Source organism: Mauremys reevesii, linkage group 3, assembly GCF_016161935.1.
Source record: "Mauremys reevesii isolate NIE-2019 linkage group 3, ASM1616193v1, whole genome shotgun sequence".
In the NCBI taxonomy this organism is placed as follows: domain Eukaryota; kingdom Metazoa; phylum Chordata; order Testudines; family Geoemydidae; genus Mauremys; species Mauremys reevesii.
This window is the reverse complement of record NC_052625.1, coordinates 161887462-161912381: the sequence shown is the minus strand read 5'-3', so window position 1 is coordinate 161912381 and position 24920 is coordinate 161887462. Positions and strand designations below refer to the sequence as shown.

At 43.8% G+C, this 24920-nt stretch overlaps 1 protein-coding gene and 1 long non-coding RNA gene across 14 annotated transcripts in view; one reads left to right on the top strand and one right to left on the bottom strand.

Moving 5' to 3' along the window:
* The window catches only part of PRIM2 (DNA primase subunit 2), a 282728-nt gene that overhangs the window by 110801 nt on the left and 147007 nt on the right, over positions 1–24920 (top strand). The window lies entirely within an intron of this gene.
* LOC120401562 overlaps positions 1–24920 on the bottom strand; it is a 55779-nt gene that overhangs the window by 14404 nt on the left and 16455 nt on the right. For 3 of the 6 annotated variants that reach the window (XR_005596539.1, XR_005596541.1, XR_005596540.1), the window contains 3 exons: positions 21543–21632; positions 19166–19258; positions 2843–2921 (listed from right to left, as the gene is read on the bottom strand). This is a non-coding gene — a long non-coding RNA (uncharacterized LOC120401562). Of the gene's footprint in view, positions 1–2842; positions 2922–19163; positions 19259–21542; positions 21633–24920 lie in introns of all 6 variants that reach the window. The other 3 variants (XR_005596543.1, XR_005596544.1, XR_005596542.1) reach the window with 3 other exon arrangements.

The following is a 24920-nucleotide window of genomic DNA, read 5'->3' as shown; positions in this document are numbered from 1 at the left end:
ACATTTAACAGAAGGTTATTTTCTGCTAGTGGACAATCCTGGTAATAGGTCAGACTGAAGTTATACCATATAATTATTTTAAATTAGTAATTGCCAATTACTTTACTTTTTGTAGTGTAACATTAGTAGGCTATGAAATGGGAAATAGTAACATATCAGCAAATGTTGGGGAAAAAACGCACTGCTTACCGAATGCATTTTTTCTATCATGGAAGGCCTGTAGCAACTGATTTGATTTTTTGATCAACACATTTATTAAGGCTTTAAAGAACCAAACCGAGAATTACTATTTTACAGTTCTAATTGCTGATACTGGGCTCTTTGCTGCCCATCTCTTCATTCTGGTGTTTAAATATTAAAAGTTTTATTCTCCTCTTGAGCAGAAGTGGAAATGTAATACCTTGGTATAGTAGTCCTTTTGTCAGCAGTAGGCTTTTCTGCAGAGTAACTGCAGTGTTGTATTTTTATAGCTGGGGATGAATTGCTTGCTGGGGCTATAATGATGATTTCTTAAGAACCATATCAGCTGAGTTACCACTTACATTGGTCTCATAGGTTATATATAAGGATAGAATTACCACTGTGCCTTCCAACTGTGTTAAATGTCTGTCTCTAATTTGTAGCCATAGCAGTACTTTAACTCACATTGGACTTGCTTTTTTGTTTAGTTTTGGAAATTTGAAAGAAACACTCCTTTCTATTTTCTGTATACTGCTAATTAGCAAAATTAAATAGTTTGATCTAAATTGCAAGGCTGGTTCTGTGTAATAGTTAACTGTAGTTATTTTGTCTTGAAGCACCACACAGTTGGCTTTGTGGTAATAAAGGAAGCTTATGTTATTGGTGGTAGGATTCAAAATACAGTACATTTTTATGTAAAATTCTAAAACAGTCTCTGTAAACTGTGATAGGGTGGTAAAATAGATGATGCGTATAACTTTCACGGTGCTTTCACCTACAAATAAATCAATATCATGACAATAAAGCCTACATAGCACATTATCATATGTTCACATTTCTGTCTCAGCTTGTCCCCTGAAAAATATGGGAATCATCACTTTCCAGTGGCACAAAGTTTTCATTTCTAGCTTTGAAGGAGGATGAGATCTAACCTGGTGCAAGACTGAAGTATCTTTCCTGTACTTTTGTCCAGTGTAAATTGAAATTTCCCATTGCTTACATGAATGATGCCAGTATCAGTTCCTAGCTTCTCTGCTTCTCCTAAAAACTTCACCCATTTTGTGTTATGTTATTCCCTAGTAATGAAAAGTCCCTTCTTGAGCTGGCTTGCAAGGTTGCTATTCTCTTCACTTTCCATTTCCTCCTGAAGATCCACATCATCCGGACCCACGGGAAGGAGACTCTCTGGAAAAATTCCACCACGATTTCAACAGCTTCCACCCCACCATCAACCTCAGCCTGGACCAATCTACACAGGAGGTCCACTTCCTAGACACCACGGTGCAAATAAGCGACGGTCACATTAACACCACCCTATACCGAAAATCTACCGACCGCTATGCCTACCTTCATGCCTCCAGCTTCCATCCCGGGCACACCACATGATCCATTGTCTACAGCCAAGCACTGAGGGACAACCGCATCTGCTCCAACCCCTCAGACAGAGACCAACACCTATAAATCTTCACCAAGCATTCTCAAAACTACAATACCTGCACGAGGAAATAAGGAAACAGATCCAGACGTGTACCCAGAAGCCTCCTACTGCAAGACAAACCCAAGAAAGAAACCAACAGGACTCCACTGGCCATCACATACAGTCCCCAGCTAAAACCCCTCCAAATCATCAGGGATCTACAACCCATCCTGGACAATGATCCCTCACTTTTCACAGGCCTTGGGTGGCAGGCCAGTCCTCGCCCACAGACAACCTGCCAACCTGAAACATATTCTCACCAGTAACTGCACACCGCACCATAGTAACTCTAACTTAGGAACCAATCCATGCAACAAACCTCGATGCCAACTCTGCACAAATATCTGTACCAGTGACACCATCACAGGACCTAACCAGATCTGCCACATCATCACCGGTTCATTCACCTGCACGTCCACCAATGTAATATATGCCATCATATGCCAGCAATGCCCCTCTGCTATGTACATCGGCCAGACTGGACAGTCCCTACAGAAAAGGATAAATGGACACAAATCAGATATTAGGAATGGCAATATACAAAAACCTGTAGGAGAAAACTTCAACCTCCCTGGACACACAATAGCAGATCTAAAGGTAGCCATCCTGCAGCAAAAAAACTTCAGGACCAGACCTCAAAGAGAAACTGCTGAGCTTCAGTTCATCTGCAAATTTTACACCATCAGCTCAGGATTAAACGAAGACTGTGAAAGGCTTGCCAACTACAAAAGCGGTTTCTCCTCCCTTGGTTTTCACACCTCAACTGCTAGAAGAGGGCCTCATCCTCCCTGATTGAACTAACCTCATTATCTCTAGCCTGCTTCTTGCTTGCATATATATACCTGCCCCTGGAAATTTCCACTACATGCATCTGACGAAGTGGGTATTCACCCACGAAAGCTCATGCTCCAATACGTCTGTTAGTCTATAAGGTGCCACAGGACTCTTTGCTGCTTTTACAGATCCAGACTAACACGGCTACCCCTCTGATACTTGACACTTCTACTGTGACACCTTCAAGAAACTTAACTGATTTTGTGTCAAGATTGTAACATGTAGACAAATGGGGATGGTCTAGAATTACTCCCTTTTTGTGGGGAAAAATATTGTTAAAGCGTTGTTATGAGGATATGGTGATTTATACCAGACCAGTTTATCTGTGTACTATCCCCCCTATTTGCCTACCCTCTTTGTCTGTCTTTGTTGTTCCTTTTGAGGCTAAGTTCTTTGAGGCAGATGCATTGTTTTTGTGTTTGCACAGCACCTAGCATATTGGGGAGAAAGAAAAAGAAAAAATTGTTATTGGTGGGGATAGAAAAAGAATAAAATCTTTCTATGGCTGAGTCCACTGACTAGAATGGTGCCTCCTGCGCTCTGTCTCAGGGATTAGCTCTCTGATCCGGCATGCCGTCTTCTATGCTGCCTCTCCCGCCACCTTCTCTGCTTGGAGATCTGCCTCAGTCCAGGAACTGCAGCGTCCTTTTCATGACTCAGCCTGCCGGCTGTGCCACCATCCATTTCCCCCCGCCCCCATTTCCCGGGGGAAGTATCTGCCAATTCTATAGTCCAGCACTCCCCCCAGTGACAAGTGGGGAGGATCCGGGCCCTTCCAATGCTCTGAGTCCCAGCCCAGGGACCCTGTCAATAACAGCCTCCTGCTGCCTCTCCTTAACTTTTCCACCAGAGTTGCTTCAATTCCCTGGGCCACTTCCCCACAACCCTAGCATCTTCTTTGCCGTCTTCTCAAGGCCTCATGCCCACAAATACCAGCAGCCAGCTAGGAGCGCCCTCTTGCTCCCCGTGTCCCTGCCAGCAAATACTCTGTCAAAGGTGCTACCTTCATGCAGCCTGCTAGGAACACTGTCCTCTCTCCTTGGGCTCCCTGGAGCAATTGACCCTTCTTTACCCTGCAGCTCCCTTTTATGTGAGCCCACTGGGTCCTGATTGGCTGCTCTGTGCAGCCTCACTCCAATTGGTGGCTCCCTGCACAGCCTCCTCAGGCTGCTTTTAACTCCTCCTTTTCTGGTGTACAGTGAACACCCCATCACACTTTCTTTAAAAAGAACCAACTATATTAACTGAATAAATTCAGAGGTTTTGAATGTTTGAAGTTGTTGTGGTGGATATTGCTAATGCTTGTAGAGCAATTTATTACGTAGTATTGTGCTGTGTATGAACAATATAATATACATGTGTTTTTACATATTAAAGTATGTAGTAGGTATTTGTGAATTATATTTTCCCCTCATACACACCATCTTTTCGTCATCATTAAGGTATTTACAAGCGTATGTGGTCACAATAATGCATACACAAAAAGGTGAGGAAGTTATACATTAAGGCAGTATTCATACCTAAAGCAATGACATTTCTTAGTTGTTATCCCCGTTCCATCATGACACGCAACCACCTCAGTACTAGCAAATCTCTTACACTTTCATTTCAATGATACTATTGTCTTCCACACACGCATCAAATAACTGAAAATCCCGCTTAGGGATTACAAGCATTTAAATGCAACAAAGAATCCTGTGGCACCTTATAGACTAACAGGTGAATACCCACTTCTTCAGATGACTTGCATCTGAAGAAGTGGGTATTCTCATGCTGCAGAACGTCTGTTAGTCTATAAGGTGCCACAGGATTCTTTGTTGCTTTTACAGATCCAGACTAACACGGCTACCCCTCTGATACTTGAAAGCATTTAAATGTATTCCAAAAAGCACTCATGTATTAGAAACATGATGCTATATTTACTTATAAGCACAAAGAACTATTAATTATAAGACTAAAGGTGCAACACTTCAGTACTTCAGATTACCTTTTCATTAACTCACAGCATACAGTTCTGGGGTTGGTTTAATAATTGTTAAACAAAATGTGTTATAAAGCACACATGCAGGTAGTGTCTTTTATTATCTGAAACTTTAATAGAAAGAAAATGTTAATTTAGTGTAATCAAATAGATCTCCAAGTATGATTGGTGAATAGACCATTAGGTTAATTAACATGAGAATATGTATCATTGCTGTAGTGGAACTATCATTGGTGAGGAGAACGATTCATTTAGTGCTTTGAATGGTGACATTCAGATGGTATTATCCCAAACTGGATTTACTGTACATAGGAACAAGATAAATGGCAAGGGCAATTCAAGTTTCTATTTATTCATTTTTACCTGCCAAGTTATTTGTCAATCCTGAGTGCTTGTCACGTAAAAGTGAAGATTTATCCAGCCTTATTAAAATGGATTAAATTTAAATTTTGTTACTGTGAATTAAATACAAAGCCTTTCAAATAATGTTAAGGTTGTGACAAAAACTGATAAATGTAAGGAAATTCAGAGTTAAGGCTGACATCTCAAGCCTAACTTTTTAAATGTTCCTGGGTTTTCAGTTGAAGTCACAACCTTTGTTTGTGACTTAACATTTATAGTTATGTATATTTCATTTCACAGAAAGTATATGAAACATTTCTTTTAAAAATTGACAGAATAGAGTAGTTAAGTTAAAATATATTTTTAAATATAGTATTTGTTCAGTAATGTTGGAATAAATAGATTTTCTATGGTCAGATTTTGGCATTTGTTTAAAATTACTGTTATTTTAGTGACGGACTATAAGAATTGTGAATATTAAATATTAAAAGTTATCGTATACATTGATTTTATTGCAAGTAGGTACTGAATTTGTGCTATTATTCATAGTTAAATAGTCTACATATAACATTCAATATTTCTTCAAGCTATTGAATTAAAGGTGACCCTGCTATGTTTTGCCAATCACTTTATAGTTTTTTAAAAGTACTCTGTTACACAAGGACCAAAAGTATGTCTGTTTCAAACTTATAAACACTGATATCTGTTCTTCTATGTTAAATTGTGAATGTTCAGTATAACAGGGAATTGATTGTATGATTTCATTTTAGAGACTGGTTTTAAGGGTTCAGTTAATACTGCTGTGCAGTTAATGTCTTTCTGCATAGATTACCAATCTAGTTCTTTTGTGTTAAGATTGAATCATGTGACTAAATCAATTTTATTTTACAAAAAAATTGCTCTGCTTGAGTTTATATTGGTTGGAAGGAGTCACAATGAAGGAATAAAAGTGGGTAAAGACAGACAGACATTTTAGATAAAATTATAGGCAGAGGTAAGGACACGAGACAGCATGAATAACCTTCCTAAAATTTCCCTTGACTTCTTTGTCCTTCTCTTGCATCAAAATGACTGCCAACACCCAACCTTGGTTCACCTCCAACATCTGCTTCTGCTGTTGTGCAACAGAGTGTCTCTGGTGGAAATCCCATGACCATGCTGACTTCCTCACCTAACAATTTCTCTCTGCTGCCTTTCTTCACTTCTGCTGCCTTTCTTCACTTCTCTCTGCTGCCTCTCTTCACTTCTGCTGCCTTTCTTCTCAAGCAACTCTGCTTCTCCACCATAATTGCAGCTGCCTTTTCATCAGCTTTGTCTTCTTCAAACCATCCACCATAATCTCAGTTGCCTTTTCATTAGCTTTGTTTTCTTCAAGCCGTCCCCCCACCTCTACTTCTCTCTCTGTACAGGATCTCACCCATTTCTTTGAAAAGAAAATTGACAAACACATGGCCTCATCCTCTTCCCTTTGCTTACATCCTTTTTCACCACTTGTATCACCTTCTCTTCCTTTTCCTGTTCACACAGCATTTGTCTGGTCTTCTCCCCTAAACTTGGAACCTGTTCCAGTGACCTTGTCTCATACGATCTCCTGACCTTGCTTGTACGTACTCTCATCTCTTCCCTTACCATTCTTCTTTACATCTTATCTCCTCAGGTTTTCCCTTCATTATGAATGTTTGTCTCTCATCTAATCCCCACCTTGATTCCACTTGCTTCTCCAATTGCTGCCCCATGCCCCTTCTCCCTTTCATCTGTAAGCTCATTGAATATGCTGTCTAGAATTGCTCTCCATTTCTATGCTAGCCCTTCTCCAGTCCCTGTACTTCGTTGAAATGGCTGTCACTGCTCCATCCTCATCCTGGCCTTAGCTCAAAACCAGAACTCCATCCTCATTCTCCTCAACCTGTCAGCTGACTTCAACATTGATGAGGATACTCCTCTTAAAATCTTGTCCTTTGGTTTTCATGAGTTGGTACTCTATTGGTGGTTCTTCTTTTTTCACTAATCAATCCAGCAGTGTGTCATTAGGAGGACCCTCCTTATGGTTTCCTCCCTCTCATCATACTGTGGGATTATCAGCAGGTTCTGTTCCTGGTCTCCTCCTCTTCTTCCTGTACATCTTGTCTCTGGGCAGTCTCCTTCACACACACAAATTCAACTGTCATCTCTGTGCTGATGATTCAAAGATCTACCTCTCCAGCACAGACTTGTTTTTCTGTCTGTCCAAACTAAAATCACAGTTTGTGTTTCTGATATCTCCTTGTGGATGCCCAGCCATCAGCTTAAGCTCAGTGTGGACAAAAGTGAGCTCTTGATCTTTTTCCCCATAAGCCATTCCCTCCTTTATCAATCACTGCAGAGAATATCTCTATCTTCCCTGCCACTCAGATCCATAATCGGGGCATCATCTTTGACTCAACTCTTTCTGGATACTCTGCATCCAGGCTTTGTCTAAATCTTGCCAATTCTTCCTGCATAAAAGCTAAAATGCTCAGACAGACTATCATAATCCTGCATTTTAACTATTGCAACATCTGTTTCTCTGGTGTTGAGAAATGCAGTCTTGCCCCACTTATATCCATTCATAGATTCCAAAGCCAGAAGGGAGGGACCATTGTGATCGTTTAGTATAAATGGGCCAGAGAACTTCCCTCAAATAATCCTAGTGCATATCTTTTAGAAAAACATCCAGTCTTGATCTTCTGCCAGTGAAGCAGAATCTACCACAACCTTTAGTAGTTATTCCAGTAGTTAATTACTCTGTGTTAAAAATTTACACTTTATTTCCAGTCTGAATTTGTCTAGCTTCAACCCTTGACATCCTGTGACATGCTATACCTCAAAATAGCACCCTGTAATCCCCAGATTCACCACTTGCATATTGTTATATATTTTACAAAGAATGCTTTGTTAGGTATCATATGAAAAGTCATGATTAGCTAAAACTCATTGTTCTGTCAAAATATGTATATCATAATTGTGTATGGAGTTAAGAGATTTTGCTATATGGTTGTTACTGAAATATGTTGAGTCTAGGAGATGCCCACAGCTGTCTTTCTAGTGGGAACAAAGGGGGTGACCCACACCCAGACAGATGTTACGCAACCATCACCAGTCATTCACCAGCACTGGAATTGTAAACAAGAGATTTATAATTCAGTAAGAGACAGTTGCTCAAGTGCTGCACAATGGGGATTGCTTAACTCCGTGACTCAGCAGAGTATTAGGACATGTGATGCTTGACTGTCTGAGGATTATTTTTCCAGGCACATGAATTGAGAGTATAAAATAAAGGACAGTCATAGGCAGCATTTGAGTCTTCTGTTTGGGCAAGTTTACATGCGAGTGCTAGAAGCTCCTTAGAAGTGTGTGTGGTGGGGGGCACTGTGCCTGGACCATGGCCCCGCCCTTGCTCCACCTCTTCCCGCCCCTGCTCTGCCCCCTCCCCCTGTTACCTCAGAAATGAGTTTTGGAGCTCTGCTATGCTAACCTGCCTATTGCCCCCTTAATCTGTTCTTTGCAAGGTAAAAGTTCCTGGGGTTGCCAAGGAAACACTCAAAGGACACGGATGTAACCTTCTGATAAAGTAATTGACACAGGCAGTAATCTTTCCAAAACAAAGTATCTTTTATTAAAATAACTAATAAACCCTAGCACAGTGTATTGTAAAAATCCTAAATAAAGCACAAAAATCCCCGAGACACAAATCCCGTCTTGAAAGTTAGAGCACTTAAACTACAAGAGTATATACTGTATATACTCATTCAGAAGCCGAATTTTTTTTAGTAAAAAAAGGAAGCCCCAGAGAAGGGGGTCGGCTTATGAATGGGTATAAAGAGGGAGAGGTGGGACACAGCCCCTCCCCCAGCAGAGGCAGCACAGCCAGCAGAGCCAGAACGGAAGAGGTGGGGCAAGAGTCTCTCTGTTTCTGGCCACACTGCTCTCCCCCAAGTCTCAGAAGCAGCTGCAGCTCCGGGGCTGGCAGGCTGCAGCCAGGCTGCTCAGTCCTACCCCCCAGAGCAGGCTGAGCAGGGGGAGCAAGGAGAGGCAGGAGAGCCAGAATGGAAGAGGCAGCACCAGAGTCTCTCCACTTCTGGCCACGCTGCTCTCCCCACAGCCTCTGAAACAGCTGCGGCCGGGCCACCCAATCTCGCCCGCCGAAGCAGGTTGCAGCCATGCCACCCAGCCTTCCTGAGCAGCTCCAGCCAGGCCAGAGACATCCTCCCCGGCCCTCCCCAGATAAGGTGGGAAGGGATGAGATGGGGAGAGTGTGGGGGTCGGGGCTAGGGGTGGGGTCATTTTGGGGGGTGGTCTCAAGGGTTACTCCCCTGACTCCCAGCTTCTCCCCCTGCAAAAAAATTTCCCCACCAGTTGCTGTCCTGGCCCATCAGGGTAAGCGGCTGGTGCACTGGCACACGTTTGTTTACTTACGTTTACCTCCATGCCTGCGGGCGCCAGGTAAACAAACAATATCGGCCCGCCAGCGGCTTATCCTGATGGTTCGGGAGCCAAATTTGCTGACCCCTGAATTATAGGGTTGGCTTATGAGCGGGTCATAAAATTTCCATTTTTACTTATCCACCTTGGGGGGTCATCTTATAAATGAACTGGCTTATAATCGAGTATATACGGTAGTTCAAATGACACTAATGGAAGCAATTTGTTACAAGTGGCCGGTTTTTAACAAATTGTGGACAACAGATATTAAGTTGCTTTAAAGTTCACATAGATAAAATATGGTTAAAACATACACACACTTTAAGCATAAACATCTTAAATACTATAAAAACTATCCTAAACTAATACTAAAACTATTATTAAGAGAATATTAAGCTTAATTTACAACTCCATTGCTGTTTTCTTTTAAAATCAAATTGCTGCTACTGATGTTTGGCTCCTGATCTGTCAGTTCTGCTCTTCTCCAGCTTTCTTTTCTCTCTCTGCAGCAATTTGGCTTTGGCTTCTCTTGGTGGCTTTCTGTGTTTCCCTGTACAGCTCTTGCTTTCTCAGATGGCAGCCTTCAGACTCCTGAAAATGTTACAGGCAGCTGGCCTTTTATACTACATTGTATCCCTGTCTTTATGTAGCTTCCTATTTGTGACTGGTTCCCCCCAGGGTGCCACCTAGAACTGGGGTACCGCTGAGACCCCCCAGACCCACCGCCCTGAGTTCCTTCTACACTGTACTGCTGTGACAAGCTGCTAACCCCTCTCCGGGCTCCAGCGAACCCCTCTCCGGGCTCCAGGGAACTGTACAGCCTTAGCTCATGAAATTCGCCCCCTCCCTCAATGTGGAGAGGAATATACAACAGCTTTCTGCCCTGAGTTATGACTCCCATACACTGGTTTTAGATAGAGGAAGAACAAGTTTTTAACTACAAAAGATAGATTTTAAGTGATAAGTGATAGCAAACAGATCAAAGCAGATGACTTAGCAAATAAACAAAAATGCAAACTAAGGTTGATATACTACATAGATCAGATCTGAATAGCAAATTCTCACCCTGAGTCAGGGATCAGCAACCTTTGGCATGCGGCTCGCCCATGGGGACAGTGGCTGCCTCGTGTACGTGCTGCCCATGGGGACAGTGGCATCATGAATCCTCCTCTCTCTTCTCCCCCACCTACCCTGAAGGCAACAAGAATGTTTGTAAGAAAAAGACTTTGAACTGGGGAGATTGGTCCCAGGCTAAGCAGGGAATTCAGCCTGTATATTAAGAACTATGAATTGCATACATCATCTACTGGGGTGAAAGAAACTGCTTCATTCACCTCTTTCTTAGTCTGATAAAGGATTTAGAATTCATGTATATTTTTTATTTCTTATGTAACCGTCTCTGACCTTTATGACTACCACTTATAATCACTTAAAATCTATATTTCTGTAGTTAATACATTTATTTTAATGTTTTATCTTTGCAAGTGAATTTGGGGAATCCGTTGAGATTACAAAGGCTGGTGCATGTACATTATCCTTTGATGAAGTGGCGAACTGATTAATGAGCTTGCACTGATCAACAAGGTCTTGGGGTGCAAGGCTGGGGGGATTTGCTGGTGTCTTTTTGTGTATAGTTCATAAGAGGCTGTGGGAGCCTGCATGTAACTTTGAGTGTCCCTTCAGATGCTAATGGCTATGTGAGAGTGCAGTGTGAGAGGTACCCTGATTCAGAACGTAAAAGGGGACACAGCGGTCCCATAGTCCAGTTTGTACCCTAGGGGGTGGTCATACACCCTCAGTACGAACATCACTGCCTCTCACAGTGTCTGCAACACCATTGGAACTGGTGCTCCTACACCAGTGCTGTTGTTTCACATACTGCAAGAATTCAAGTACCTGAGAGACCCTGTGGTACCAAATGAGTTTGAAGTTTCCACTCCTTGTAACCTCTGGGTGCCTCTCAATACCAAGGTCTGATGGGTCAGCAACAGCTCATCTTCAGCTATCCAGGAGGAGGGGTTGTCACCTCCTATACTGTATGTGGAGAAATATTCTGATTCAGATTCTGAACTTTCTGTTCAGGGATCTCCAGTTTATTCTGGGAGCTGTTATTCTCTGTTGCAGATGCAACAAAGGCAATGTACTGTCAACAATTTTAAAGGATCTCAACTCAGTTCCATAGGGAGGAAGAAGACCTTTGGTATCGTACCCTGGTATTGTCCAAGAGGCAAGAGTGGACAAGTAGGTTATGCCCCCCCCATACACATCTCGTCATTATCACCTTAATGAGGCAGTAATGCCACCACTGCCATCATTAGCTGATGAATTTAGACAATGCCAGGACTTACTTAATTGTGTCACGGTCACCCTGCAAATTCCCCTGGAGGAAGTCCAGGTTCTTCTTCGAGTGCTGTCCCTGTGGGTGCTCCACTCTAGGTGACGGTGCGTCCCGGCGCTGTCGATCGGAGATTTTCGGTAGCAGTGCCTGGTTGGGGCGCACGCACCCAGATGGTATCTCCCGTCTAGTTGGAATCTTCCTGAGTGCGTGCGCCCCACACCCTCCTCAGTTCCTTCTCAACCGTCCTCGGCTGAAGACGGGACTCGGAGCAGTGCTGCCTTCTCTTCCCTGGTATCTATAGGAAACAGTAACAAAGAACATAGAAATAATTATTAATTACTTCCCAGTTGTTTCCCTTCCTTTAGTATAGTTACATAGTTAGTTACTTAGTTTAAAAAAAAAATCACTTCAGATTTGTCTCTCACTGAGACACTCTCCCCTGCCATTTCTAATTTACAATGCCAGGGACTTCAGGATTCAAGAGGTGTGTTTTCTGGCAGGACTCCATACCAAGTTTGGATGGGCACTCACATTGTGTGAAGTGCCTCGCGAGCCTACATCCCCGCAAAGTGCCTCCACTGTATGAGCCTCGAGTCGAGGGCTCGGCACGACAGAGACCTGCGGCTTGAAATACTTCTCATGGAAAAATCCCCGCAGCCGCTTTTGGAGATGGGGAAAGTTAAACCCACTCCCACATCCTCCCCAGCCAGATCGGAACTGGTGGGGAGCGTTGCTTCACCCTCCCTGGAGCGGAGGCAAGAAGCAGAGCGGTCTCACAGGAGAGACTCTAACAAGGGTAAGGGGTCTCCTGCGAGATCCCTACCCTCTGTGCTGACAGCGCCAAAGGTAGGCGCCTCAGCCCCGGATCACGCCTCAACAACGGCTCCCACAGACCGTAGAGGCAGAAATTCAACCTCCCGGACACAGCAGGATTCCCCGGCACCAAGCGCCTCAGCGCTAAAAACAGCCGTGAAGCCGGCTGCGCTCTCTGCCCCGGTGCCGACAAGGACTGCGGCACCGCAAGCCCCAGGGCTAAAAATAGCGCTTGGCGGCTGGCGCTCTGCCCCGGTGCCGACACGGACGTCGGCACCGCAAGCATCAAGGTTAAAAAAAAAAAGCGCGGGCGACTCGCGCTCTGCCCCTGTGCCGACAAGGACGTCGGCACCGCAAGCATCAGGGCTAAAAATAGCCGTGGAGCCGGCTACGCGCTCTGCCCCGGTGCAGACAAGAACGTCGGCACCGCAAGCATCAGGGCTAAAAATAGCGCAAAGCCGGCTGCGCGCTCTGCCCCGGTGCCGACAAGGACGTCGGCACCGCAAGCATCAGGGCTAAAAATAGCCGCGAAGCCGGCTGCGCGCTCTGCCCCGGTGCAGACAAGGACGTCGGCACCACAAGCATCAGGGCTAAAAATAGCGCAAAGCCGGCTGCGCGCTCTGCCCCGGTGCCGACACGGACGTCGGCACCGCAAGCATCAGGGCTAAAAATAGCCGCGAAGCCGGCTGCGCGCTCTGCCCCGGTGCCGACAAGGACGTCGGCACCGCAAGCATCAGGGTTAAAAATAGCGCAAAGCCGGCTGCGTGCTCTGCCCCGGTGCCGACAAAGCCATCGGCACCGCAAGCCTCAGGACGGAAGAAAGGGGGAAGAAAAAAACAAAAAAACAAAAACAACAAAAAAAACCAAAAAACAAAAAAAACCACAAACAAACAAACAAAAACAAAAACCGCGGTTCCGACCGCGTGCTCTCCCCCGGTGCCAGGAAGAACGTCGGCACCGAGCCTGCCTTCTGCCCCTGCACCAGCAGCAGACCCCCTGCAGGGCACCTCCAACCCTGAACTGGCTACCTTCACTGAGAGCGAACCTGATCTACAATGCAAACAGAGTTCTCCGCACCTCCCCCCACTGGAGCCTTTTCCACCTCAGGCTAAGGTCCGCAGCCAGCAGCCTCAGTTTCCCTACTTCGCTCCCTATAAATGAGGCACTCTTGGAACCAGCTGACGCTCTCTGCAGGTTCTTTATTACCAACCTGCAGAAAAACCGAACATAGATACTATGTTCCTGCTAAGGACGCTGACTTCCTGTTTTCTCACAACTGAACTCTTTCATTATCGATGCAGTCGCACAAAGAACAAAACAGCCACAATATCAGTCCACCCCGCAAGACAAGGACCTTAAACGCAAGGTTTACATATCCTCCACTCTACAATTCTGGATCGCAAACTACCTTGCACTCCTTGCCAGGCATGACTTTGATAACTACAATAAACTTTTGAATTCGCCTCTTACATTCCAGAGGACAGGACAGCGGACTTTAAATCAATTCTGAGCGAGTGCCAATTGATTTCCAGAACAGCTCTACAAGCCTCTTTAGACACGACAGACACAGCAGCCCGTACAACTGCACCGGCTGTGGTTAGGCGCAGATCTTCATGGCTTTCTGCATCTGGCATCCCTAAAGGCCTGCAGGACAAAGTGGAGGACCTCCCCTTTGATAAATATAAACTGTTTTCTTAAAAAAAAAAAAAAAAACACCTGATGAACTACTTCATACAATGAAAGATTCTAGAGCGACACTGCGCACCCTGGGCATTCACCCATCTCTTCCCAGGGGTCAACGATACCAACCCTACCTTAAGACTACATACACAACAGTCTTATTGGCCTCAACACAAACCTTACCACGTAAATAGGAATCGCGCTAGACCCCCTAAGTGCAGACAAAATCAAGCTCAAGCAACCACTTCCCATCCATCTGGGAATAAACAACAATTTTAAAAGGCTGGTCCAGGGTCTGTGCGACCACTCCTTGATTCCACAGCCTATTTGCCCATTTCTCCACCGCCTCCAGAGTTTCCAACATGCCTGTCAGCAAATTACACAGGACCGCTGAGTCCTCGAGATAGTTCAGTCCGGTTATTCTAGCCCATTCGTATCCTATCCTCCTCCCCTTCCCCGTCCCTCTTCAGGGACCCCTCTCATGAGCACCTGCTTCGCGCAGAAGTGGCTTACCTTCTACAGCTCGGCGCAGTGGAGCCTGTGCTGATGCAACATCCTGGCAAAGATTTCTACTCCCATTACTTCCTGACCCAGAAAAAGACTGGGGCTGGAGGCCTATACTAGACTTACGCCAACTGAACAAATTCGCGAGGATACAAAAATTCAAAACGGTCACACTGGGCACATTAATTCCTGCACTGGATCAAGGGGACTGGTTTACAGCCCTCGACCCACAGTACGTCTCTTTTCATATATCAATTCATCCAGCTCACAGACGCTTTCTAAGCTTCACAATTGGTCATGACCATTTCCAATACAGAGTTCTTCCTTTCGGCCTCTCCACAGCGCCGGGAGTCTTTTCCTAAACTCTAGCTGTGCTTGTGGCTCACCTCCACAAATATGGGGTCACGCTGTTCCCCTACCTGGACGATTGCCTCATCAAGGGCAACTCCTATGGCGAGACACTCCAAGCTACTCTTTCACTATCGCCCTCTTTCACAGCCTAGGCCTCCAAATAAACGCCCAAAAATCCACCCTGACACCTACACAACAGATTGAGTTCCTCGGAGCTCATCTCAACTCAATCCAGAGCAGAGCCTTGCTCCCATATCACAGATTCCTCGCTATCACGCAGCTCAAACACACGCTTTCTATTCATCCAAGGACACAGGCAAAACTCTGCCTACAGCTCCTTGGTCATATGGCAGCCACCACCTTCATAGTCCAGTACGCCAGGCTGCACATGAGATGTCTTCAGGGCTGGCTCAATTCCAATTTCAAACCCAACAGACACACCTTAGGGATGCTGTTAACTCCGCCTCCCAACGTTCTAGCTTCCCTACAGTGGTGGACAAGACCAGAGAACCCCTGCACTAAGGTTTCCTTCCAGAACTGATCCCCAGCACTCGTGCTCACCACGAACGCTTCCCTAATTGGTTGCGGAGCGCATTTAGGGGGACACAGGGCACAAGGCCAGTGGTCTGCATCAGAGTCGCACCTACACATAAATCTCTTATTGCTCAGAGCTGTGAGATGAGCGTGCCTTCATTTTCTTCCCCTCATAAAGAACAAATACCTGCGAGTCTTAACAGACAACATAGCATGTATGTACTACATCAACAGACAAGGGGGAGCACGCTCACATTCTCTTTGCATGGAAGCCATCCGCCTATGGAATTGGTGTATATAACGTCAAATACAGATCACCGCTTCCTACCTGCCAGACTGCCACAACACTACTGCCGACGCACTCGGCAGGCACTTCTCGACGGAACACGAATGGGAACTGCACCCCACAATACTTCAACAGCTCTTCTCCCTCTGGGGCACCCCGTCAGTAGACCTCTTTGCCACAATCCAGAACCGAAAATGTCCCCAGTTTTGCTCCAGAGTGGGACTCGGAACTGCATCCCCAGGAGACGCATTCCTCATCCCGTGGAACAGCTCTCTCCTGTACGCCTTCCACCAATCCCTCTGCTACACCGGGTTCTTCGGAAGATTGTGGACCACAAGGATCGGGTCATACTTATTGCCCCGGCTTGGCTGAGACAGACGTGGTATCCCTACCTACTCTGCATGCCCTCCCGTCACCACGGGCTCTCCCCAACAGGCCAGATCTCCTTCTCCAGAACAATAGACTGGCTCTTTACCCTGAGTTCCTCAAGCTCCACCTCACAGCGTGGTTCCTTCATGGTTCCAAACCCATGAACTAGCCTGTTCTGAGCAGGTCCGCTATGTCTTCCTGCACAGTAGGAAAGACTCCACTCATAAAACCTATCTGCAAAAGTGGAACCGTTTCACCCTCTGGTTCACATAATCACTTAGCGCCCAATATGGTGACCCTCCCTATCATTCTAGACTACCTCTTGGAACTAAAACAAGATGGACATTCGCTCAGCTCCACCAAAGTGCATCTGGTGGCATTTACCACCTTCCATGACCTCTTAGCAGGTTATTCACTCTTTACTCACCCAACCATAAAACGGTTTCTCACAGGCCTGCAAAACCTCTACCCTGAAATTCACCCAATATGAATTCATGGAATTCATGGAATCTTAACCTTGTTCTACACGCTCTCATGAAACCTCCATTCGAGCCCTTGGCTACCTCCTCTCATCTCCATATGTCCATGAAGGTGGCTTTCTTAGTTGCCATAACATCGGCAAGGAGAGTAGGTGAAATGAGTGCCCTGATGGCCCACTCTCCCTACACAATCTTCTCCAAAGACAAAGTCACTTTGAGATCACATCCTAAATTTCTTCCTAAAGTGGTATCTACCTTCCACCTCAACCAACCTATATACTTACCTACTTTCTATCCCGAACCTCACAAGACTCCACAAGAGGCAACCCTGCATACTCTCGATGTCAGGCGAGCAATTGCCTTTTATTTAGACAGGACTAAACCATTTCACAAGTCTCCACGACTCTTTGTTTCCATTACTGAACAAAAAAAAAAAAAATCAAATGGTATGACTATCTCTAAACAACGTCTGTCCAGGTGGATCTCTGACTGCATCAGATCCGGTTACCGTGCGAAGAATCTTCAACCGCCCAACGACATTAGAACTCATTCCACTAGAGCCATGTCGGCATCCATTGCTTTCTTACACAACGTTCCCATTCCTGATATCTGCAAAGCGGCTACATGATCATCTGAACGCACGTTTGCAAAACACTATGCTCTAATGCAAGACACCACGGCAGACACAATAGTAGGTCATACAGTACTATCTTCAGTACTCCCTGCCGTATCTCCAAAGTCCCACCAACCGTAGTGGGTACTGCTACACATTCACCTAGAGTGGAGCACCCACAGGGACAGCACTCGAAGAAGAAGAGAAAGTTACTCACCTTGCAGTAACTGAGGTTCTTCGAGATGTGTGTCCCTGTGGGTGCTCCACTCCCCGCCCTCCTCCCCTCTACTTTGGAGTACTGAGATGACTCTCCACGGTAGAGAAGGAACTGAGGAGGGTGTGGGGCGCACGCACTCAGGAAGATTCCAACTAGACGGGAGATACCATCTGGGTGCGTGCGCCCCAACCAGGCACTGCTACCGAAAATCTCCGATCGACAGCGCCGGGACGCACCGTCACCTAGAGTGGAGCACCCACAGGGACACACATCTCGAAGAACCTCAGTTACTGCAAGGTGAGTAACTTTCTCATTCCCATCACAAGCTCCTGGACATATTGCACATCTCTACCTCAACACAAGTGGCACCATCAATTAGTGAAGCCCTTCTTGAGCCAGTCAAGTCTATCTGGCAAACTCCAGTAAGAGACCCCCCCCTACATGCTTCGCACCAAAGTCTCTGGTTGCGGATGCAGTCAACGAAAGGGGCAGAGAGCATATCCAAAAGGTCACACCTTATAATACAAACTAGAAAAGTCTAGACCTGTTTAGTTATAAGAGCTATTCATTAGCAACACTTCAGTTCAGGATAACTAATCGCCAGACACCGATGTCAAAATAAGACTATCTGAACTATGAGACGTTTAAGGTTTTTATTGAACATTTACTTCAGGATCATTGAGAACAGTTCAGTGCCATAATAAAGGAGGTTCTGCTTTTTTGACAAAGACTTCACTGCAGGCGTCACTAGCTGCTGCATATATTACAGCCAGGTTTATTCCACCATAGTAGTGATGAGGTGAGCTTCATGGCTTACTAAACTATAATGCAGAAACTTATTTCTCTCAGAAGCAATGCAAAGGATTGGGGGAGTCACAGGTAATGGAAGAGCGGAGAGAGGGAAGTAATTCTGGGGAATAAGCCTGGGATTGGCAGTTATTGTTAGGGAGTTGGGGAGCCTCACCCATTCAGATCCTGGCTGATCCCTAGCCTCTCCTATTCAATCAGGCACATCTGCCCCATCCCCATGTAGCCCTGCACCCCCTCCTCTGTCCCCATGTGGCTCGGTATGCACCCCCACTCAGCCACCCCTCCCTCTGTCTCCATGTGTCCTTGCAGCTTTGTCTCTGTGCCCTCACTCAGACACCCCTTCTCCCCCATGTGCCCTGTCACCCCCACTAAGTCACCCCCCCCGGAACCATGTGGCCCTGCACTCTCACCAAGTCACCCCCTCCTCCTGTAATCATGTGGCCCTGCACTCCCATGCCCATTCAGCACCTGCCCAAATCTTTCCCCTCACTAGCTCTTCTGAATCCCAGTCTTTGACGTCCCAGCAGCCCCATGTACCCCACTTTGTCAGTCACCCTATGTCCCATGCCTCCTTAACTGGCCCATGGGTAGGGCACTGTGAGGAATGCAGCCTCTTCTCCTCCCTATCTGCAGAGGGCTGCTCCTACCCGGGAGCGGCTGTCCTCTGTTCTGGTGCCACAGCACCCCTGGTGGGCGAAAGGCGTAACTGCAGTGCCTCTCTGACCGAATGTATTTTCTGCAGAGGAAAAAAAAATTCTGCAGGGGACATGAATTCTGTGCATGCACTGTGGTGCAGAATTCCACCAGGAGTAAATTTGCCTTTCAGTGACCAGAAGTTTTTGCAGATTCCAAGGAGAACTCACTTGACACCCTACAAGAGTCTAGGGGAATACTAATGTTTTTAGGAATACTCACACCTTTGAATAAGAGAAATCTTAGCAGGTCCCAGTTGGCACAGACGTCTCACCCTGGTCAATTTTCCAGCTTCTGTAGACCACTGGAACCACCAGCTAGGAGGACAAAATTTTCAAAGACAATCCTGCCGCTACCTCCACTGTGTCATTCCAGCCTTCAAAATTGTTCAAACACCAGTTTTGTTGTTTTGGTCAAGAATGCAGACCACGCAATGATCAGCTGCCCAACACAACCCTTCCTCCTCAGTTTAGGCACTGCCTCTCTCTATTTTGTCAAGTGTGAGAGGCTATAACATGGAAAAATGGGTATTGGGGCCATATTTTTGTGTTATATTATCCAATTTACCTCCATCCCACCTTTCCAACCCTCTTTTTCCTCTCTTCAGGGACCCTTCTCATGATCAGTTGCTTACACAGTGATCTCATCACTCATAGGTCTAGGAGCCATAGAACCAGTCCCACTTCAACACAGAGGAAAAGGGTTTTATTCAAGACACTTTTTGATACCCAAGAAAAATGGGGCTTGGAGGATGATACCAGATCTCACATAATGGAACAAGCATGTCAGACATCTGCTTGAAGTCTAGGCCAGCAAATAAATCTTGAGAAATTGATCTTGACCTCCTCGTCAACAAATTATCTTTATAGGAGTGTTTCTGGATTTGGTAATGGTCAGAGCTTATCCTTCTTGACAGTTTTCTTGCTTTAAGGCAGTGGCTCTCAACCTTTCCGGACTACTGTACCCCTTTCAGGAGTCAGATTTGTCTTACAACCCTGGGTTTAGCAGGCCAATTCTCAAACCACTGAGCTATCCCCACCCCCCTTGTGCATCCCACTGTTATAGGGGGTGAAAGAAAGAAAACCTAAACTATGTTCAACCACTCTCCAGATTCACAGATTTTAAGGTCAGATCTAGCTTCTAAATACGAGCCGGGATTAGGCAATTTGACTCTGCTCTCCCAGGTCCCTCTACAGGCTGATGGGACTGAGAATGATATTCCAAGAGCATCTAATCCTATGATTCTAATCCTCCCCTTGCATACCTGCAAGTTTCACCTGACTTAAAAACTACTTGCTTACAAAATCAGGCATAAAATACAAAAGTGTCACAACACGCTATTACTGAAAAATTGCTTACTTACTCATTTTTAACATAATTATAAAATAAATCAATTGAAATCTAAGTATTGTACTTACATTTCAGTGTATAGTATACAGAGCAGTATAAACAAGTCAATGTCTGTATGAAATTTTAGTTTGTACGGACTTCGCTACTGCTTTTTATGTAGCCTGTTGTAAAACTAGGCAAATATCTAGATGAGTTGATGTGACCCCTGGAAGACCTTTGTGTTCCACTAGGGAATGTGTACTTCTGTTTGAGAACCACTGCTCTAAGGAACCTTTTAAAAAGAGTGCAGCTCAGCCCTCAAGTTCCAGCAAGGACACAACTGCAGCTGCTGGGACAAATGGCAACTTGCGGTTTTGTGACACTTGATTATATTTTCAATATCTCCAGGGGTGGCTCAGGACTGTTTATACATCCAACACACACAGTCTGAACAAGCAGGCATCTGTACCCAGTCATGTCCTACAGTCACTCAGGGTGGATGAATCCATCCAAAGTTTGTGCAGGAAATCTGTGCAACCAGAACCCTCTACAGTCTTATTAACATTGGATGCTTCCGTCTTGTGATGGGGAGGACGTTTGGGTCCTTGTGCAGTCCAAAGCAAATGGTCCCAACAAGAACAGTGCTTGCAATCAGTCTGTTGGAATTTAGGGCAGTCAGAAATGCTTGCCTACAGTTTCTTCCCCTAATCTGGAACAAGTCCATCTCTGCTTCTTACCTCTCAGGGTTGCACAACACCATGGCAGACAACCTGAGCAGACATTTCTCCCTAAATTACAGTGGAACTTGGACTCTTGAGTCCTCAGCAAAATATTCCTAACTTGTGGATTTCTAGAGGTCAACATTCTTGCCATGACAACCAACACAAAGTGCAATAAATTCTTTTCCAGAGGGGGGCTCAATTCCCAATCTTTAGGAAATGCTTTCCTTGTTACATGGACAAAAGGTCTTTTTTTATGCATAACTTCCAACTCCATTGCTCTTAATGGTTTTTATCAAGATCAGACAGGACCAAGCATGAACTTGGCCAAGACAGGTTTGGTTTCCTTTCCTCAGCTTTCATCCTCTGTAGTGGCTCCTGATCATACCTCGACTGTTGTCTTAGGATGCGGTCAGATGCTTTACCCCAGTCTGAGCTTCCTACCACTGCAGGGTTGGTTCCTCAATGGTTCTCAGCAGTAGAGACCACATGTTCATTGGATGTACAAAAGTTACTTTTAAATAAAAGAAAGGAATCTACTGGACATGCTTACCTTCAGAAATGGAGAAGATATAATCTTTGGTGTAATTGACACAATTTTTCTCCAACCCACTTGCCTCTTTCCTCAATCCTGGACTACCTACTGGAGTTTAAAAAAAAATCAGGCCTTTCTATGAGTGTCATCATGGTTCATTTAGCAGCAATAACGGCTTTCCATGTGCCAGTAGTTTTCTCAGTATTCGCTCATCTGACCCTTCATTTTGGTTCTTTTTGGTGGGTGTTTTATACAGATTTCTTTATACATCACATTTGGGGGAGGGGGGATTACTGTTTTAGAGCACTTGCCTTTTAAAGAAAATTAGGGCTGTCAAACGATTAAAAAAATTATCTGTAATTAATCACAGTTTTAATATGACTGTTAAACAATAATAAATACCAATTTAAATGTATTATAAATGTTTTTGGATTTTTTTTACATTTTTAAATATATTGATTTCAATTACAATGCCAAATAAAGTGTAGAGTACTCACTTTATATGATCTTTTTTATTACAAATATTTGCACTGTAAAAAAGATAAACAAAACAATCTACAAGTTGAAGGGGCATATGAATGTTTTCCATATCTGGCACATAAATACCTTGCAATGCCAGCTACAATAGTGCCATGCAAATGCTTGTTCTCACTTTCAGGTGATGTAAACATGAAACAGGCAGAATTATCTCCCATAAATGTAAACAAACTTGTTTCTCTTAGCGATTGGCTGAACAAGAAGTAGGACTGAATGGACTTGTAGGCTCTAAAGTTTTACATTTGTTTTGTTTTTGAGTGCAGTTATGTAAAAAAAATCTATATTTGTAAGTTGCACTTTCACAATAAAGAGATTGCACTACAGTACTTGTATGAGATGAATTCAAAAATACTAATTATTTTGTTTATCATTTTTACAGTGTTTATATTTATAATAAAAATAGTAAAAAGTGAGCACTGTACACGTTGTATTCTGTGCTGTAATTGAAATCAATATATTTGAAAATGTAGAAAATCATCCAAAGATATTCATAATCAATTTAAGTTGGTATTCTATTATTGTTTAACAGTTCGATTAAAATGGTGATTAATTGCAATTAATTTTTTCAAATCAAATTCATTTGAGTTAATCACTCAAGTTACTTGATTAATTGATAGCTCTAAAAATATTTGTGTTTGTTTACGTGGGAAATGTGGATTCAGTGTTTCATCTTTCAGTTTCTAAGGCATTAGATGCAGAAAATAAAGCAGCTGGAGTTAGTGACCTGGTAGACGTGCCCTTCCATTTTAACTTGTTGAGTTGACCTTAAAGAACAGAGATAATCTTTTGGACAAATAATTTTCCATTAATCCTTGCGTCCTAAAACAATATTGAGTATGTGTAGGGGTGCGTTTTATTACTCTGGCATTTTTCAAAGCTATTTTCCATTTTCTCGTTATCTCTTCAATTGTCTCCAACAAATATTTGAAAACAATTTTATCTTCTTACCCTGGATAACCTTATTCTCCTTGCACCAGATAATTTTTCTCCTTGCTTGAATGTTATGCAGCCTATGACTAGATGAGATCATACATAAGTGCAAAAAGAGCTAGTTTTCCAGTTACTTTGTATGTAAAATTGAGGGATAAGTTTTTCACCTCATTTTCAGTAAGCAGAGAGGGAAGGAAGGGAAATACTACAAATAATGTGTTTTATTCCTGAAATTATAGGTGTTTGCATGTAAAAAAAAACAAATTCTTAATTAATTTGGTATATAAGAACAAAGCAAAGATGGGGAAGGAAATGTAAAATAAAAAAATATCATAGAGATGATGGAACGTGTTTCATGCTACATGAGTATGCTATGAGGGATTTGGGAAATGTATGTACTACACAATAATAAAACGATTGAAACTGAAAATTTAATTGAAAAAACCTTCAGATCATAACTAAAATATGTTGGATGCAGAAAGCAATTAGGCATTATATGTAACAGGTGGAATATTAACATGAATTATAGAAAACTGCAACATTATGATAGGATTTGAGGAGCATATTTAGATTAGAATAAAGATGTCTGAAGAAAAACCAAGATATGCATAGGTAAATTCTACTAGCTGAAACCATTTATCCTTGCCTCTTTTTTTGGATCAAATTTGTTTTCTTCAAGAAAGACAATTATATGTAGGATACCATTTTTTGCTGAATTACTGTGCTCCATGCAGTGCATTCCACCACACTATACCAGGGTGCTGAGAGCCATGGAAGCAAACTGTGAACCGTGTATATAATGAAAACCACTTCAAGCCAGGGGGTGCTGCAGCACCCCCTGCAACTCTTGTTCCAGCACCTATGACACTATATGGTTTGTAATTGCTGTTAATTATAGTTTTTATTAAAGACTATATAGTTTTCTGCTTCATTGATCATAAGAGTTGCTTATATTAGATCATGTAGTCAAGAGAAAAATACTTGTCCATAAATTCAGAGGTACTTCAGTATCATGAAAACTTCTGTTACCTTCTATCTCAATGTAGTTACAGTGTCATGATATTTTGTGATACCTTAGACATGAAAAGTAATCTCAAGTTATTTTGAAAAGTAAATATTAATACTGAAAGTTTGGAATGCAGATTTGTTGTTATTTCTAGAATTGAGATTCTTACACTTTTGAAATTCTGATGAATAGCCTCAATCAATACTTCTTTTAAGAAACATGAAAAGTGAAGGTTTAGCCTGGTGTTTTCAGCCTCATTTACTGAAGGTAAACATTTAATCGCTGAAACTTTAAATGAATAGGAAAGTAGAGCTTAAGACTTTCTTTAATACTGTCAAGCGGAGCTCTGAAATGCATGAGTTTGGAGCTGTAAAATATCAATATTGTGAGGTATGCATCAATGAGAGGTGCCCCAAATGCCTTTGTAAACACGGGAGATGGATTATTTCTTAGATCAGAGGTTCTCAAACTGTGGTCTGCGAGCTCCATTCAGGTGGTCAGCGGATAGTTCCCTCTAAGGTGCTGTCATAAACAGGTAGTTAAGGGTTAATGTCTCTTTTACCTGTAAAGGGTTAACAAGCTCAGTAACCTGATGAACACCTGACCAGAGGACCAATCAAGGGACAGGATAATTTCAAATCCCTGTGGAGGGAAGGCTTTGTCTGTGTTCCTTGTTTGCTCTGTGTGCTCTCTTTGGATCTAAGAGAGGCCAGACATGTCTCCAAGTTCTCCTGGAGTATTTCCTACTATCCAGTATAGTGAGTATTAGTTAAAAAGGCGGATTAGTCTTTTGAGTTGCTTTCTATATTTGCAATTGTGTGTTTGCTGAAGGAATTCTTTATTTCTGTTTGCTGTTACTTTGATTATGCTGAGGAGGAGGGAGGGGAAGTCTTTCCAGTTTTTATAAGTTAGACCCTGTATTT